General features: G+C 40.5%; 1 protein-coding gene across 1 annotated transcript in view; it reads right to left on the bottom strand.

Moving 5' to 3' along the window:
* LOC128697418 (alpha-N-acetylgalactosaminidase) overlaps positions 1–17,343 on the bottom strand; it is a 214,800-nt gene extending 197,457 nt beyond the window's left edge. Inside the window, exon 1 of the mRNA XM_053789045.2 lies at positions 17,032–17,343. The gene's annotated coding sequence lies outside the window, so the exon portion shown is untranslated. The remainder of the gene's footprint in view (positions 1–17,031) is intronic.
* Between the last annotated feature and the right edge of the window lie 157 nt (positions 17,344–17,500).

The following is a 17,500-nucleotide window of genomic DNA, read 5'->3' on the forward strand; positions in this document are numbered from 1 at the left end:
GTAGTGTTAGAGTGTTCAGCAGAAGTTTGTGGTTACAGGAAAGTGGGTGCGGGAGGGAAGAGGAGCGATTGGTGGAATGATGATGTAAAGAGAGTAGTAAGGGAGAAAAAGTTAGCATATGAGAAGTTTTTACAAAGTAGAAGTGATGCAAGGAGGGAAGAGTATATGGAGAAAAAGAGAGAGGTTAAGAGAGTGGTGAAGCAATGTAAAAAGAGAGCAAATGAGAGAGTGGGTGAGATGTTATCAACAAATTTTGTTGAAAATAAGAAAAAGTTTTGGAGTGAGATTAACAAGTTAAGGAAGCCTAGAGAACAAATGGATTTGTCAGTTAAAAATAGGAGAGGAGAGTTATTAAATGGAGAGTTAGAGGTATTGGGAAGATGGAGGGAATATTTTGAGGAATTGTTAAATGTTGATGAAGATAGGGAAGCTGTGATTTCGTGTATAGGGCAAGGAGGAATAACGTCTTGTAGGAGTGAGGAAGTGCCAGTTGTGAGTGTGGGGGAAGTTCGTGAGGCAGTAGGTAAAATGAAAGGGGGTAAGGCAGCCGGGATTGATGGGATAAAGATAGAAATGTTAAAAGCAGGTGGGGATATAGTTTTGGAGTGGTTGGTGCAATTACTTAATAAATGTATGGAAGAGGGTAAGGTACCTAGGGATTGGCAGAGAGCATGCATAGTTCCTTTGTATAAAGGCAAAGGGGACAAAAGAGAGTGCAAAAATTATAGGGGGATAAGTCTGTTGAGTATACCTGGTAAAGTGTATGGTAGAGTTATTATTGAAAGAATTAAAAGTAAGACTGAGAATAGGATAGCAGATGAACAATGAGGCTTTAGGAAAGGAAGGGGGGTGTGTGGACCAGGTGTTTACAGTGAAACATATAAGTGAACAGTATTTAGATAAGGCTAAAGAGGTCTTTGTGGCATTTATGGATTTGGAAAAGGCGTATGACAGGGTGGATAGGGGGGCAATGTGGCAGATGTTGCAGGTGTATGGTGTAGGAGGTAGGTTACTGAAAGCAGTGAAGAGTTTTTACGAGGATAGTGAGGCTCAAGTTAGAATACATAGGAAAGAGGGAAATTTTTTCCCAGTAAAAGTAGGCCTTAGACAAGGATGTGTGATGTCACCGTGGTTGTTTAATATATTTATAGATGGGGTTGTAAGAGAAGTAAATGCGAAGGTCTTGACAAGAGGCGTGGAGTTAAAAGATAAAGAATCACACATAAAGTGGGAGTTGTCACAGTTGCTCTTTGCTGGTGACACTGTGCTCTTGGGAGATTCTGAAGAGAAGTTCCAGAGATTGGTGGATGAATTTGGTAGGGTGTGCAAAAGAAGAAAATTAAAAGTGAATACAGGAAAGAGTAAGGTTATGAGGATAACAAAAATATTAGGTGATGAAAGATTGGATATCAGATTGGAGGGAGAGTGTATGGAGGAGGTGAATGTATTCAGATATTTGGGAGTGGACGTGTCAGCGGATGGATCTATGAAGGTTGAGGTGAATCATAGAATTGATGAGGGGAAAAGGGTGAGTGGTGCACTTAGGAGTCTGTGGAGACAAAGAACTTTGTCCTTGGAGGCAAAGAGGGGAATGTATGAGAGTATAGTTTTACCAACACTCTTATATGGGTGTGAAGCATGGGTGATGAATGTTGCAGCGAGGAGAAGGCTGGAGGCAGTGGAGATGTCATGTCTGAGGGCAATGTGTGGTGTGAATATAATGCAGAGAATTCGTAGTTTGGAAGTTAGGAGGAGGTGCGGGATTACCAAAACTGTTGTCCAGAGGGCTGAGGAAGGGTTGTTGAGGTGGTTCGGACATGTAGAGAGAATGGAGCGAAACAGAATGACTTCAAGAGTGTATCAGTCTGTAGTGGAAGGAAGGCGGGGTAGGGGTCGGCCTAGGAAAGGTTGGAGGGAGGGGGTAAAGGAGGTTTTGTGTGCGAGGGGCTTGGACTTCCAGCAGGCGTGCGTGAGCGTGTTTGATAGGAGTGAATGGAGACGAATGGTTTTTAATACTTGACGTGCTGTTGGAGTGTGAGCAAAGTAACATTTATGAAGGGGTTCAGGGAAACCGGCAGGCCGGACTTGAGTCCTGGAGATGGGAAGTGCAGTGCCTGCACTCTGAAGGATGGGTGTTATATTGCAGTTTAAAAACTGTAGTGTAAAGCACCCTTCTGGCAAGACAGTGATGGAGTGAATGATGGTGAAAGTTTTTCTTTTTCGGGCCATCCTGCCTTGGTGGGAATCGGCCAGTGTGATAATAATAATAAAAAATATATATATATATATATATATATATATATATATATATATATATATATATATATATATATATATATATATATATATATATATATATATATATATGTATGTATATATATAAACTTATGATTTTTATGTATATATACTTTAGGGAGCCTGGTTGACAAGAAGTCATGCTTCTTCCTAACGCCGGGTACACCAGAGAGCCTCAGGCATCGTCTCCAGCTGTTATTCTTCTGTATGTTCTGGCCTCACGAGCGATACTATACTTAATGCACCTCTGCGTCTGGACATTTTATTTAGACTACATTTTGCTCGTCGGGAGCTTCTTCAAACTCCTGGTGAGCGAAATATAAGAATGAGAGTACTCATCATATTGGTACTGGGGGACCTAACCGCCGCCCTTTCAATTGCAAGTCCAGGGGTATACCAACTAGGCCAGTGCACAAAATAAACTTGTATACTCTTTGGCTGCGCCGATACAGCTTTGGACTTGCAACTGCAGACTGGTTTAGTCACTAGTGATGAGTTTACTACACTTCATGATGATGTTACGGTACTAGCTACACTAAGTAGCGGGTTGGCTCTAGATATCACCCCCACTTGCAGAGATGTACCGACGTTACATAATATGGAAGTTACCGTGACAGAGACTCACCAGATGACGACACACTTGGTGGTAGGGGAGAATTACCCAGCTGTGCGTATGTTTCCAGTGAATTAAGCGAAGCCCCCGCCCTCCCGTTTATGTCAAATGCATATTGAAAGTTAACTATACTTAAATTTAGGACACTTTAGGCAGAGGCGACTAACCTTAAGCTGAAATAGCAAATATTGTATTTTCTCTTCGAAGAGTTGTCCTGCGACACCTGGCGGGCACAACTTTTACAAAATTTACACACCTATATTTCTTTTTCTTACTTTCACAAGAAACACTATAATCAGCTTGTGTGGGTCAGCAAACAGGTTCTGCTGGAAACTTGAAAGCCAGCGCACAAGGAGGTTGAGGCCAGCTTCCATAAACTGACTGACATCACTTTCAGTTTCCTACTAGTGAACCCATCATCGGTCATGAATACCTAGCTCTATACGCCAACACATGTGTTAAACACGCATACACAGGGCGGCTTCTCTCTCTCTCTCTCACACACACACAAACACTAAAACACCTTAAAATATTCAGCATCAGCGTGAAACCCTCACTCGATCAGATACATTTATAAGCTTATGAAGATGCAAAAAGAACTGAAAATGACAATTCTAGAAGAGAAGTGGGCTAGGAACGACATAGTTACGATATACAGGATACTCAGAGGAATTTACAGGGGAGATAAGGAGTGTTTGAAATAAGAGAGCCACGAACAAAGAGGCATAAATGAAAGTTAAAAAATATGAGTCACAGGGATGTTAAGTAGCACTTTCTCGGTCTGTGGCGTGGTAGTAGGGAAATGGAATGAACTACTTGTGGAAAGGAAAGAGGCAAATTCCTCACGCAGCTTAAAGATGACAGAAACCAGTAATAGTATACGAAAAAGCTTCAGAGACTGAACCAGGAACCAGTAATATCGTATAAAGAAGGTTCAAAGACTGGACCAGGAACCAGTAACAGCGTATGTAGAAGCTTCAAAGACTGGACCAGGAACCAGTAATAGCGTATGAAGAAGCTTCAAAGACTGGATCAGGAACCAGTAACAGCGTATGTAGAAGCTTCAAAGACTGGGCCAGGAACCAAGACTCGACCCCGACAAGCAAAAATGTTGAATGGTTGAAAGGAAAAACTGAGACAGGTAGGGTAATAATATGACACATAACAGAGCCAGTTTTTACCTGTTTTCTCTCACAGATGATCTGTTTCAAGTCTTGGCCAGAAAAAACTCACCAGTGTTAAAAGTGTCTGTTGCATCAGCGTACACATGGGCGAGGTACACACCTGGTTGTTTGACGCAACAGTGTTGCGTAATGTCTGCCTGTCTTTACCAACGTGAGACGCAAGTGCCAGTTCAACTGCCAGCGGTAACCTATGTTTAGTACTAAAAACACCTGGGGGTCGACCATAGCAACAAGCCTAGTCAATGATATCACTGGTCATATCAGCAAGTTTTGTCAGAAATACCATTCCCCATGGCAACAACCCTAATCAACGATACCATCGGTCACAACAACAAGCCTAGTCAGTGATATCATTGGTCACAGCAACAAGCCATAGGACCAGTATCATTGGTCATAACAATAAGAAGCCAATAACGTCTAGTAAAGCTAGACGAGCATTCGCTGAAGAGGTTATTCGAGTGATGTGAGCCTTGGGCGAAGTCCTAGGCACTTTGCTCACCTCTACTGCAGGTCTTTATTTTTGAATGAGTCTGCAGCCTCTGTACCCCGAGCTTATACTCCGTGTCTGGTCTTCTGGCTCCTTCCCTAAACTTCAAAGCTTTGCATTTTCTGGGGTTTAATTCAAGCAACAACTTACCTGATCAATCCTGCAGCTTGTCCAGATCCATTTGCAACCTTTCCCTGAATCTCAACAAAGATTCATTCCGGGCACTTTATACAACATATGCCAGGGCCATCTTGGAGTATGGAAAAACGGCATAGAAATCGCCTCTGAAAAAAAAGCATGTTAAGAAACTGAAGAACGTGCAATGATATTCAACGAGACTAGTTTCAAAGCTTTGGAGTATGAGCTACGAGAGGCTAACGGAATTGAATCTAATAACACAGGGCAAAAGAACCAGCGAAGACACGAAATATTGAGAGGAACTGATAAAGTGCACAGGGCAAAAGAACCAGCGAAGACATGATAACATACAAAATATTGAGAAGAACTGATAAAGTACACAGGGACAGACCGTTGGAGATGAGAAAACAAGTACCCGGGGACACAGCTGGAATTTAAAGGTAGATAAGCCACATGGATGTGATGAAGTATTTTATCAGTCTCAGGATAGTGGGGAAATCGAGTGAGCTCGATGAAGATGCGGAGACAGACTCCGAACATGATTTTAAGAGCAAATACAATAGAGCCCACGAAGTAGGAGGCGGGGCCAGGAGCTACCACTCGACCCCAGCAACCACATGTATGTGAGTGCATATAGATAAATCGATGCTCTGTCGCTATGTTCGTCATAAGAGGTACCTTGATGTTCGTGATGGATTCTCCATCCAAGAATCCCCCTCTCGAAGAGATTACTACTAAATAAGCACTAAAGCCGTATGGGTTATGGTGCTATCCTTGAAGTTTTGATCCTGGATAAAGCTGGACGCCGAGGAGGAATGGCGATACGTATGGGCATAAATACACACTATACAAACTTTTAATGAGACAACGTTTTGGTCTGCGAAAAGCTTTATCAAGTCATGACTTGATAAAGCTCTACACAGAGCGAAACGTTGTCCCAATAAAGCTAGTTGGTACGTAAATGTTGCGGCATTCAATGATAAGTCAATATCACCTGTGATACGTCGAATATTTGTTCTGTAACGTTCAGTGCGAATGTATTTTCAGTGTTCACCTACATGAACAGTGGCGCTGATCCAACACCTCGCTGTGTCATACTTACCTAACCTGGGTTTTTTTTCCTTAAAATGACCTTTTTACCATTATAAAATGTAATCATAAAATTTATCCACTTGTACTTAATGCCGAGTGGCAACTCAGTCGATGGGCGGAACACGGAGTTAGACTGACTCATGGACGAATTATTCTCAAAGTTACTGATCCACCAGGAGGCCTGGTCACAGACCGGGCCGCGGGGGCGTTGGCCCCTGGAACTCTCTCCAAGTAAACTCCAGGTAAACACATGGATGAGTGGAACTCAGTGATACTAACACATGGATGAGTGATACTTAAAAGTAACACATGCATGTGTATAGGATCGTCGCCCCCAACCCTGTATAACGAGCCAGCTAGCTAACCATCTGGTAGTCAGGCAGCAAGCTAGCTAGTCAGCCAACCAGTCAGGCAACCAGTCAGCAAGCCAGGCAACCAGTCAGGCAACAGGTTATCTATTCAACCAGTCAGGCAACAAACCAGCTAGCCAACTAGTCACGCAAAAAGCCAGCTGGTCTACCCACGAAGCAACCAGACAGCATCCAACTAGCCAGGAGCCTAGCCAGCCAGCTAGCCAGGAAGCTAAGCAGCCAACCAACTAGCCAGGAAGCTAGGCAGCCAATCAACTAGCCAGGAAGCTAGGCAGTCAACCAACTAGCCAGGAAGCTAGGTAACCAACCAACTAGTCAGGAAGCTAAGCAGCCAACTACCCAGGAAGCTAAGCAGCCAACCAACTAGCCAGGAAGCTAGGCAGCCAACCAACTAGCCAGGAAGCTCAGCAGCCAACCAACTACCCAGGAAACTAGGCAGCCAACCCACTAGCCAGCCCGTCAGGCAGTCACCCTGGCCGTACAGGGGATGTAATGTATAAGGTAAGAATGCTTTGTAACACCACGACACGAACAAAGGCGGAATACTGTTGATTATAAATGCCTGCCACGTTAACTATCTGTCCTTGGCAGTGCTTCACTTGTCACTAACCCATGGTCGGCCAGCGCATGTGAGCAGCAGGGCGCGGTTGTTGGTAGTTATGGTGGTTTAAGTGGTGTTTTTGGACACTGGTAATGGTTATGGTGGTGGTTTAAGTAGTGTTAGTCGTGGTGGTAGATAATGGTGTTTGTGGTGGCGGAGAGTGGTGGTGGTGGTGGTGGTAGTGGAGTGATGGTGGTGGTGGTCATGGTGGTTTAAGTAGCGTTGGTTGTGGTGGTGAAGAATGGTGGTGGACAATAGTGTTGGTGGTAGCAGAGGCTACGGATACAGGGAGGGTCTGCCGGAAATGGTTAGACACGTGGTGGGGCTCAGGCGGTATGGGCGTATTAACTAATTTTCTAGTTCATTACGTTTTTACTACCCTTAATGGTGAAAATAAGTTTCCAAATGTCTTGGGGTCGCTTGGGTCCACAGGTTCTATACGTATTCCCTTCTTAATCTCTTGGCAAGAGCATCCGTTGGTCATGCCAAGGAATATTTTGCATGTCATCTGCGTCCATCCAGATATTCTCTTCGTATTATTATTATTATTATTATTATTATTATTATTATTATTACATCAAAACACAGGAGTTAAACTCGTTTGGGTTATACAGTGCTGTTTCTCCTCATAGCTCAATCCTCTCAACAAGAGATTTCTACGATTTGATTCTCGTGGACTTCACTTGGTATCTGGCTAGATGAGGGTTTCACACTGGTGCTGAGTATTCAAGTACTGGTCTCACGTATGTGGGGAAGAGTCTCTTGAAGGAATCTATCACAATTTTTGCAGACCATCTTTTAAGTTGGTACGTGTTGGCAGAAGCTGGCCGCTTGTTAGTCTAGACCAAATCAAAGATTTATTTCCACAAGACACAATGTTTGTACAGAGATGGGTGACACTTGGCTGTGCACGCTGAAAGCCCATGGCTGTGCAGAGCAATGGTCCCCACGTGAACTTGAGACACGCTGCAAGATGTGAGAATTATATATATAAACTTCAAAATGATAATGGTCCACAGGTACACCCGAGAAGTAATGATATGAAAAAAAGAATCGCGGATGTCAAGATCGAGCGGTAATGGTGCCCAGATCCATTCGAGATAAGCCAAGATATAAGAGAGATCATGGGTGTAAGACTCGCTCACCTCATCGACAACATTCTGACACCCATCAATGATCACACACTACACTTAAACTCTTCAGGAACACTGACGCTTTGTCTCTTAAATCATATTAAAATCATAAAGTGAACACAAACACCTGTACTATGAGCACAATACCTGTACCATGAGCACCAATATCTGTACCATGAGCACCAATATCTGTACCATGAGCACAAACACCTGCACCTTGAACACTACCTACACAAGATACAGTAGCACTGAGGTACGCCACCACTTGTACCAGGTCGGCATTGGCATATGTTTCATGTGAGCGACACACGTATCCGCAAAGTGTATGGTAACTATGTACTGACAGGTGCAAATATCGAGACTGGTAATTTAGAGAGTTGAAGAGCGCTTTGATTAGATGGATAATTTAGCGGTGGTTGCAATAAAAATAATACAACGCATCAGAACAACAAAGGTAAAAGTAGCAAACAATAAAAACTACTAACGTGAATAAAATACACAACAGAAAAACACTATCACACCAAGTTAAAATAACCAGAAAAACACTATCACACCAAGTTAAAATAACCAGAAAAACACTATCACACCAAGTTAAAATAACCAGAAAAACACTATCACACCAAGTTAAAATAACCAGAAAAACACTATCACGCCAAGTTAAAATAACCAGAAAAGCACTATCACACCAAGTTAAAATAACCAGAAAAACACTATCACACCAAGTTAAAATAACCAGAAAAACACTATCACACCAAGTTAAAATAACCAGAAAAACACTATCACGCCAAGTTAAAATAACCAGAAAAGCACTATCACACCAAGTTAAAATAACCAGAAAAACACTATCACACCAAGTTAAAATAACCAGCATCATTTAAAAACTAGGACGAAGCCTTAGACCTAAACCCTGAGACAAAAAAAAAAAAAAATAAAATGTGTTCCATAGTCATCTGCGCGTTTCAATTAACCTTCATAAAGGGGTAGGGGTGGGAGGGAAGCATCTACAAACAGGTGGGTGTGGGTGAGATGTTTGTGCCTGATCCTCAGTTAACAGTGATCTCAACGTGAAGATTCTTGAAGAAGGAAAATTAAACACCCACGTTTTGCTGAATCCTGTATAACTTGTTTTTCGTTTGTGGGGTTCATTGGACCCGCGACTTCCCAAGGACATATAAATTTATGTGGTCTACGAAGTCACTATATGGCAGAAGTCTGCCACAGAACAAGCTCGTTACAGCAATCTTTGTCTCGAAATCTGCCCATTCATTTCAAGAGACACATTTACCACAACACTCCAGAAGTCTACAATACTAGGCAGAATCGAAGTAGTTGCGACATACAACACAAATGTTTTGGGTTACCTTATACTTGGTCCTCTGATGGCCAAACTTCTGGTACATGAAATATTGTACTGAGAAGGGAACCTATGACTCTGCATCCAGATCTCTCCACCCAAGTTCTATGTAGAGGGGCAGATCGGTTGGTCGAACGCGAGAACCAGTGAATTAAGAGTTCAACAGTACACGACCACTTTCCACTTAATCCTCCGAACCGTAACCATCCCTAGATTCAGAAGTCGAATGCCCTCCTCAGTCACATGCTTGAGGAATCAGTGGAAAATGATGCTATGACACTGATTCAAATAACCGTTGGAAAGCATGTTCTTCACCGGTTCACCACGACAAGAGGGCAAAGGCCTGTCTAGGTCCAGAAATATTAATCACTAAATTGTCTTTTGTGATCTGGCGAATGTTTGGTAACAAGGTCAAGATTTATTTACATTGTGCCTCTAGCTGCCTCTTTAGACTTTTCAGCTTGTAGCCCAGCCAGGGCAGGATTGTAAGATATGTCGGCATGCTGCCCTCCTTGATTGAACCCGCGCTCAATAGCCTGTAAGCGATAGGTAGAAGTGTTCTCCAAAGCAAGGCGTATACGTAAGGCGCTGACCTCTAACCAATGAGTCACTGAATGAATTAACATACACACATTAACAATCGGTTTGTCAGCAAAGATTATAAATCCACAACCACGTTTGTCATGCCAGGAGGAAACAACCTGCCGGACACTACTCAGATACAGGTATCAGCATTCTCATCAAAAGTATATAAATAGACACACCCCACCCCTAGGATGTCTATAGAATCACCTTCCAAAATGGGAGCAGAACAAGGGCCAGGACCAGCAACAACAATCGACTGGCTGGCTAGCAGCATTTCACTAGTAATGGACGAGGGTGAACCGGCAAGAACGCAGAGTTGTACAACTTCAGTCACCACTTGTTGTGCACCTTCAGTCACCACACTTGGATGAGCAGGCGACCTCCACTAATACCGCCATCGCCAGAGCAACGGTATGTATCACCCGATGTGCAACCAGGTGGTCCACTAGTAGGTCCATGTGACAGTCCAATCTCCATTGTGTTGCTGACCATCTCAGCACCCCAGTTGATGGGAGAACAAGGAGAGTAATAGACAATCATCTCTTCCATAATCCTCTGGAGCAAAATTTAGTGAATGAAGAAAACTCCACGCTACGTAAGAAAAATAAAGTAAAGGGGTCTCACTCAGACAAAGCTGCTCAAATCGGGCCACCATGTTAAGATAACCCAGCGTCGGGGAAGAGGCGCATATGTTAGACTAGAATCGTTTTGACCATAATATGAAATAACGTATGTTCTTCTAAGACAGTGCAACTGTCATATCATTAAACAACGTAAGAAGTGGGTTTGCCGGTGAAAATCACATTATTCAGTATATAAAAATGTTACCAGTTGTTACTATCTTGAATGTCCAGCTAGATGGGAAGTGATAGCGGAAACAACGCACAATTGTACCTGGTGCTTTTAAAAATTCATTAGAGGCGCGTAAAGGTTAATTAGGCAAAAAGCACAGTAAAAAAAAAAAGCCGCAGTTGAAAGTGATGGTAGCTGAGGGAACTAAGGCGGAAGCTACGAGTCTAGTGAATGTGAGAGTAAGAGACATTAGTCTGTAGCTGGCTCAGGGGGACAAGATACACCACGGTTTTTGTCTTCAAATTTCGGCCCGAGGGGAGAGTTTATTGGGCAGTGGCACTTATGAAGATAGTATATTACAGCCCCAATTGTTGAGTAGCCACTACAGTGATAAAAGTAAATGATGTATAACACAAACCAGTTACCTTGTGACAAGATGATTCAAACCTAATACAAACTTTAAAGTTTACTGCTAGTGCTTATTAAATCATGAGAAACATTGAAAAAAAATACTAACAAAGGAGTAATATACCTGTGACTGGTTCCTCAGATCATGTAGGCTATTGCTGCCCCAGGCCTGCATGCCTACTGTCATCACAACTTGCAAAATCCAATGTTTTCTGCAGAAACTAGTATACTTTCTTCTTGAATACGTCTACCTTTGTTTCGGCAATGACTCCTATACTGAGAAGTCTCGCACCACGGATGTTGACACAAGGTTCTCTAATTATGCCTATAATACCTTCTTTTCCCTGGGTTTATTCTACACTTCCTCCCGCATCTCTCACCACAACAGGTTGTTACAGCTGAGTGTAGATTATGGGCCCGGCGCACTAGAATTTCTTACAGTAAATTATCAATTATCGATTTATCCCGTTCTGCAGTGCATTTCCATATGGTTTGAAGGGTTCCATGTTTGCAGTAAATGATCATTATGTTTTCGAATTTGGATATCTCACTTACCTTGAAAGAAGCAGTGAACATGGAACAATATTTAACTTAAGGGTACTATTTTCTTGCTATAGAGCAATGATATCAGTGCTCTAGCCTATAGAGTACTATTTCCTCTTGCTTTTTTTTTTTTTTGAAACGTCTCATAATCCAAAAAGCCGTTTTCTTGGCCTTGACTAAATTTTTAGCGCATTTTCTAAAAGTTCGTCACATTATTATTCTTAGTTTTTCAATTTGTTCTTTCCGGTCTGTAAAAAAATGTATATCCGCGTGTTTAATTCTTGGCTCGATTAAATTTATTCTCTCAGTTTGAAAGCAGTTAGAAGTGATCACACGTTATTTTCCTCCAACAACCGAAAGATCTGTAGTCTTCCCTTGTCTTCCACAGGAGACAACTTTCATGCTTACTTTGGTCTCATCCGCAAAAGATGTTACGGAGCTGTGGTTAGTGTTTTGTCTGTCTGCTGGGGGAGATGAGAAACGATGAAAGTGCTAAGATTGACTTGGGGTTACCAAGACGGGTAACAGATGTGGGTAAATACAGTGTTTCCGTAACTCTATGAGTGAACACCATGCACGATGCAACCTTGCACGATGTAAAGTAAAAGGACACAAGTGCAACTAATGTGACATTTATTGTGGCAACGTTTCGCTCTCCAGGAGCTTTATCAAGCCATTACAAACAATACATGGACACAGAGGGTATATAAAGGCTCTGAGTGAGGTGCAATATTCTACCAACTTTATTACAACCTTGCACGAGTCATCACCAAGCATGAAGCAATAAGCAGTGGAGCAAAGCATTACTTGATTGAGCTTACGAAATACTATAGAACACTTTAAAACAAAAATTATTATGTTTATGTTGATACTAAGCTACATAAATACTCAAATACAAAATAATTTTCTTTAAATTAAACAAAAACAGGATAACTACATTAGGGACGATAATACTGTATATTATGAGTGAGGGATGCGGCCAAGTCTTAGAGAAAGTTTTCACAGCCAGGGATTCTTGTTGATGATTATATTAAAAACTAGACGCCAAACTCGTAGGGTCACACAACGGTTTCTTATCGAAAGCGAAAGATTAACTGAAGCTTTGTGTGTGTTTCGGTGCCATTGTCAATATTTCAGACCCAACTGCAGTTTACATAAATAGAGAGAAATCACACCGGGGACAACTTGCAAGAGGTATCACATAGGGTCATTGTTGGGATCTTTATTCAAATTCAGATAAGCGACCTAGATGAGAAACTAATCAGCGGCATATGTTCGCTGACAATACAAAAAATAAGTGGACAAGGTGTGAGGACGATACCCAGGGAGGTTAAAGATGATCAGGATGAGCTAACGTCGTGGTCTGGAAGCAGCAGATCTTGTTTAATGTTGACAAATATAAGGTCTCAATCCTAGGGAAACAAACATAATCGTGGCACCTACACACTAAAAACAGAACTTATTTAAACTGGATGTGGAAAATACTTCACTTGGTTAGCAGGATTCTGCAGCCAAGGCAGCAGTGCCTAAGTGATCGAAATAACGTTAATAGGTTTGTTTAGCTTCGCTTCAAGACGTGCAATTAAACAGCAATTCCAAGATTTTACTAAAACTCTATATATCATTGAAAATTTATATAATGCGACGCGTTGTCTCAGTATTAGAAAATTGACACAAATGAACAGGAAAATATGCGGAGGATGGTTACACAATTAACTCACGTAAAACACAAATTACACTCTTAAAAAAGACCTAGAATGAGGAAGACATGAGGTGAGGTCTAACAAAGACAGAATTCACAATGGCGACAATTAGGAAAACTTCCAACTTCTCCTCGGAGTCGTAGGTTAGTTAACTTACCCATGTAGAATTTTCAACACGAATATAAACGAATGATAAATCAAAACATTTTTTTTTTCAGATATAAGTAACATACTGTACATGCGCGTAATATCATAAGTGATATTTCAACTTTTTGCCTCATGTTACACTGGCAACACCAACTCCTCTAAATGTTAATCAAGAATTAACGATACCATAACCAACCAAATTAATCCTAAATAAAGTATGCAGAGAAATTAATGTAAGTTACGTATAAAGCAACGATTAACACGATAAACACGTATTTAACTTATACATGGATTTTTTTTATCAGTAATCTACGCTGACAACCCTACATTAGTAGTCTACGTTGACAACACTATATAGTCTACGTTGACAACACTATATAGTCTACGTTGACAACACTATATCAGTAATCTACGTTGACAACCCAATATAAGTAATCTACGTTGACAACCCTATATAAGTAATCTATGTTGACAACCCTATATAAGTAATCTACGTTGGCAACACTATATCAGTAATCTACGTTGACAACCCTATATAAGTAATCTACGCTGACAACACTATATAAGTAATCTACGTTGACAACACTATATAAGTAATCTACGTTGACAACACTATATAAGTAATCTACGTTGACAACCCTATATAAGTAATCTACGTTGACAACACTATATAAGTAATCTACGTTGACAACACTATATAAGTAATCTACGTTGACAACACTATATAAGTAATCTACGTTGACAACCCTATATAAGTAATCTACGTTGACAGCCCTACATAAGTAATCTACGTTGACAACCCTATATAAGTAATCTACGTTGACAACCCTATATAAGTAATCTACGTTGACAACCCTATATAAGTAATCTACGTTGACAACCCTATATAAGTAATCTACGTTGACAACACTATATCAGTAATCTACATTGACAACCCTATATAAGTAATCTACGTTGACAACACTATATAAGTAATCTACGTTGACAACACTATATCAGTAATCTACGTTGACAACCCTATATAAGTAATCTACGTTGACAACTCTATATAAGCAATCTACGTTGACAACCCTATTTAAGTAATCTACGTTGACAACCCTATATAAGTAATCTACGTTGACAACTCTATATAAGCAATCTACGTTGACAACCCTATTTAAGTAATCTACGTTGACAACCCTATTTAAGTAATCTACGTTGACAACCCTATATAAGTAATCTACGTTGACAACACTATATAAGTAATCTACGATGACAACCCTATATAAGTAATCTACGTTGACAACACTATATAAGTAATCTACGTTGACAACCCTATATAAGTAATCTACGTTGACAACACTATATAAGTAATCTACGATGACACTATATAAGTAATCTACGTTGACAACACTATATAAGTAATCTACGTTGACAACCCTATATAAGTAATCTACGATGACAACACTATATCAGTAATCTACGTTGACAACACTATATAAGTAATCTACGTTGACAACCCCATATAAGTAATCTACGATGACAACACTATATAAGTAATCTACGTTGACAACACTATATCAGTAATCTACGTTGACAACACTATATAAGTAATCTACGTTGACAACCCTATATAAGTAATCTACGATGACAACACTATGTAAGTAATCTACGATGACAACCCTATGTAAGTAATCTACGATGACAACCCTATATAAGTAATCTACGTTGACAACACTATATCAGTAATCTACGTTGACAACCCTATATAAGTAATCTACGTTGACAACCCTATATAAGTAATCTACGATGACAACACTATGTAAGTAATCTACGATGACAACCCTATATAAGTAATCTACGTTGACAACACTATATCAGTAATCTACGTTGACAACCCTATATAAGTAATCTACGTTGACAACCCTATATAAGTAATCTACGTTGACAACCCTATATAAGTAATCTACGTTGCGAGCCCAATATAAGTAAGTTTATCAACTTGCGAAGCAAGAGATAAGTTAAAAAAATCAGTTGTAGGAAAAAAAAGACCGTCCTCAGATTATTTATTTACTTATTGTAGGTAATAATCTCAACATATATTTGCGAACTGATAAATAAAAGTATAATATACTTGCTGTTTATCCACAAATAAAGAACATACATACATAATTATAACTTAAGTGCTGTTCCTGGGCTTACATCCCAAAATGCTTATCATGAATTAAAGAAAATATAATCTAACAAACCAAACCTAACCTAAATAACGTTTAAAGAGAAATTATAATGGGCAAGAATGGTATATAATACCGGCAAGATGAAATTAAGACACATGTGCAACATCTGGGTATCTTTATTGTAGACGTTTCGCCATCCAGTGGCTTTATCAATACAAATTCTAGGACATAACTTGTCTTACTGTCTTCAAGTTATGTCCTAGAATTTGTATTGATAAAGCCACTGGATGGTGAAACGTCTACAATAAAAATACCCAGATGTTGTACATGTGTCTTAATTTCATCAGAAATTATAATAAAAATGTTACGTAAGAACTAACGGTAAGTTAAAGATCTTATAAGTAAAAGTATATACGTTACTTGTCTGGAGAAACAGGTTGTTATTTTGACTTTTTTTATAAATAAGAGTTTCAACATACCAGAATATATAACTTGTGAATCTCAAGATAGACTGAAAAAGACAGGGTGGTTCTGGTTTGGCAGAAAAATTTAAAGATATTGTTATTTATTATGGTTACAGTCATCATTACAAATGATAATTTGATCTGATCAAATACTTTCGTAGCAACAAATATATGGCTTTATATTATTATACTCTGAAGTGCTAAATCAGTAGGGGTTATACAACGCCTGGGCTAACGGGAAGCAATTGGGTTCAATCCTAGGAAGGGAAGAACAGGTCTAATTCCTTGCATCAAGAGCCCCTCAGCGCCATCAAATGAACTTCCCTTGAGCAGTGGCTTTAGAATAAGTTAGATCAATGAGTGAATGATAGAGTACGTATTCCCAGCAGTCTGGCTTCTGCAGGTCTCCCTCACTCGTCAACCCGATTTCTATGATTTTGTCCTACCGATGAAGCCACGGTTTTCTCAGAGACATTATCCCCTCAAGGAAGGTTCCTTGATGTTGGTGAGGGGCTCTTGATTTAGGGAATTGGATCTGTGCTCCAGTTCCCCAAATTAAGCCTGAATGCCTTCCACATCCCCCCCCCAGGCGCTGTATAATCCTCCGGGTTTAGCGCTTCCCCCTTGATTGTAATAATAATCAGAGACATTATCCCAACTAGCTCAAACTTTTGACATACATGTATCAAGCTTCAAAGGATGCAGATTACAATATACAATGCAACGGAAGGATGTATGTGTAACATTAAGATAAAGGGAGAGTGAGCTAGTGGCTGAGTTGCCACTTACAGGTTCTCTAGTGGCGCCGGTAACTGTAAACACTGCAACAACGTAGAATGTACTAATATCAGCATTTAATAAACTATGGTATTATAGTATAACACTGCACTTATATAAATGTTTATTTAGAAAAATAAACATAACGACAAAAATGTTTCCTATACAATAACGTGACATGTACGTACCGGAGGTTGAACTTGGTGCCAACTGATTGGACTCGCCTTTATTATCTTCCGCTAATCTTGAGGATCAACCTTTAATCTCGGTAAGAATTACCAAGACTCTGGACTCCTTAAACAAGAACTAATGTAACGTAACACACAGCTCGAGTAAAGTCATATGTGGCCGAGGGTAAGATGAAATTTAGGCAGGAGTCGACTAGCATGACGGGCAGAGAACGTAGCAATGGATGGAGAAGGAGAATAATTGTGAAGACACAGCAGCAGGGAGAGTGTGCAACCGTGCAACACGCCAGCCAACGGCACACTGACTGCACCTCGGTTCCCAACTTAATGTTTGTGTAACCCACCCCCCTGGGGAAGGGGGTGCCACGTAGCTCACTGGTGACATTATTAAAGTCACAATCACAGGGTCCTGGGTTCGATTCCCTGGTGTGGAGCAACATATGAGCAAGTTTCCTTACACCCTTGCTGT

Source organism: Cherax quadricarinatus, chromosome 44 (assembly GCF_038502225.1).
Source record: "Cherax quadricarinatus isolate ZL_2023a chromosome 44, ASM3850222v1, whole genome shotgun sequence".
NCBI lineage: Eukaryota > Metazoa > Arthropoda > Malacostraca > Decapoda > Parastacidae > Cherax > Cherax quadricarinatus.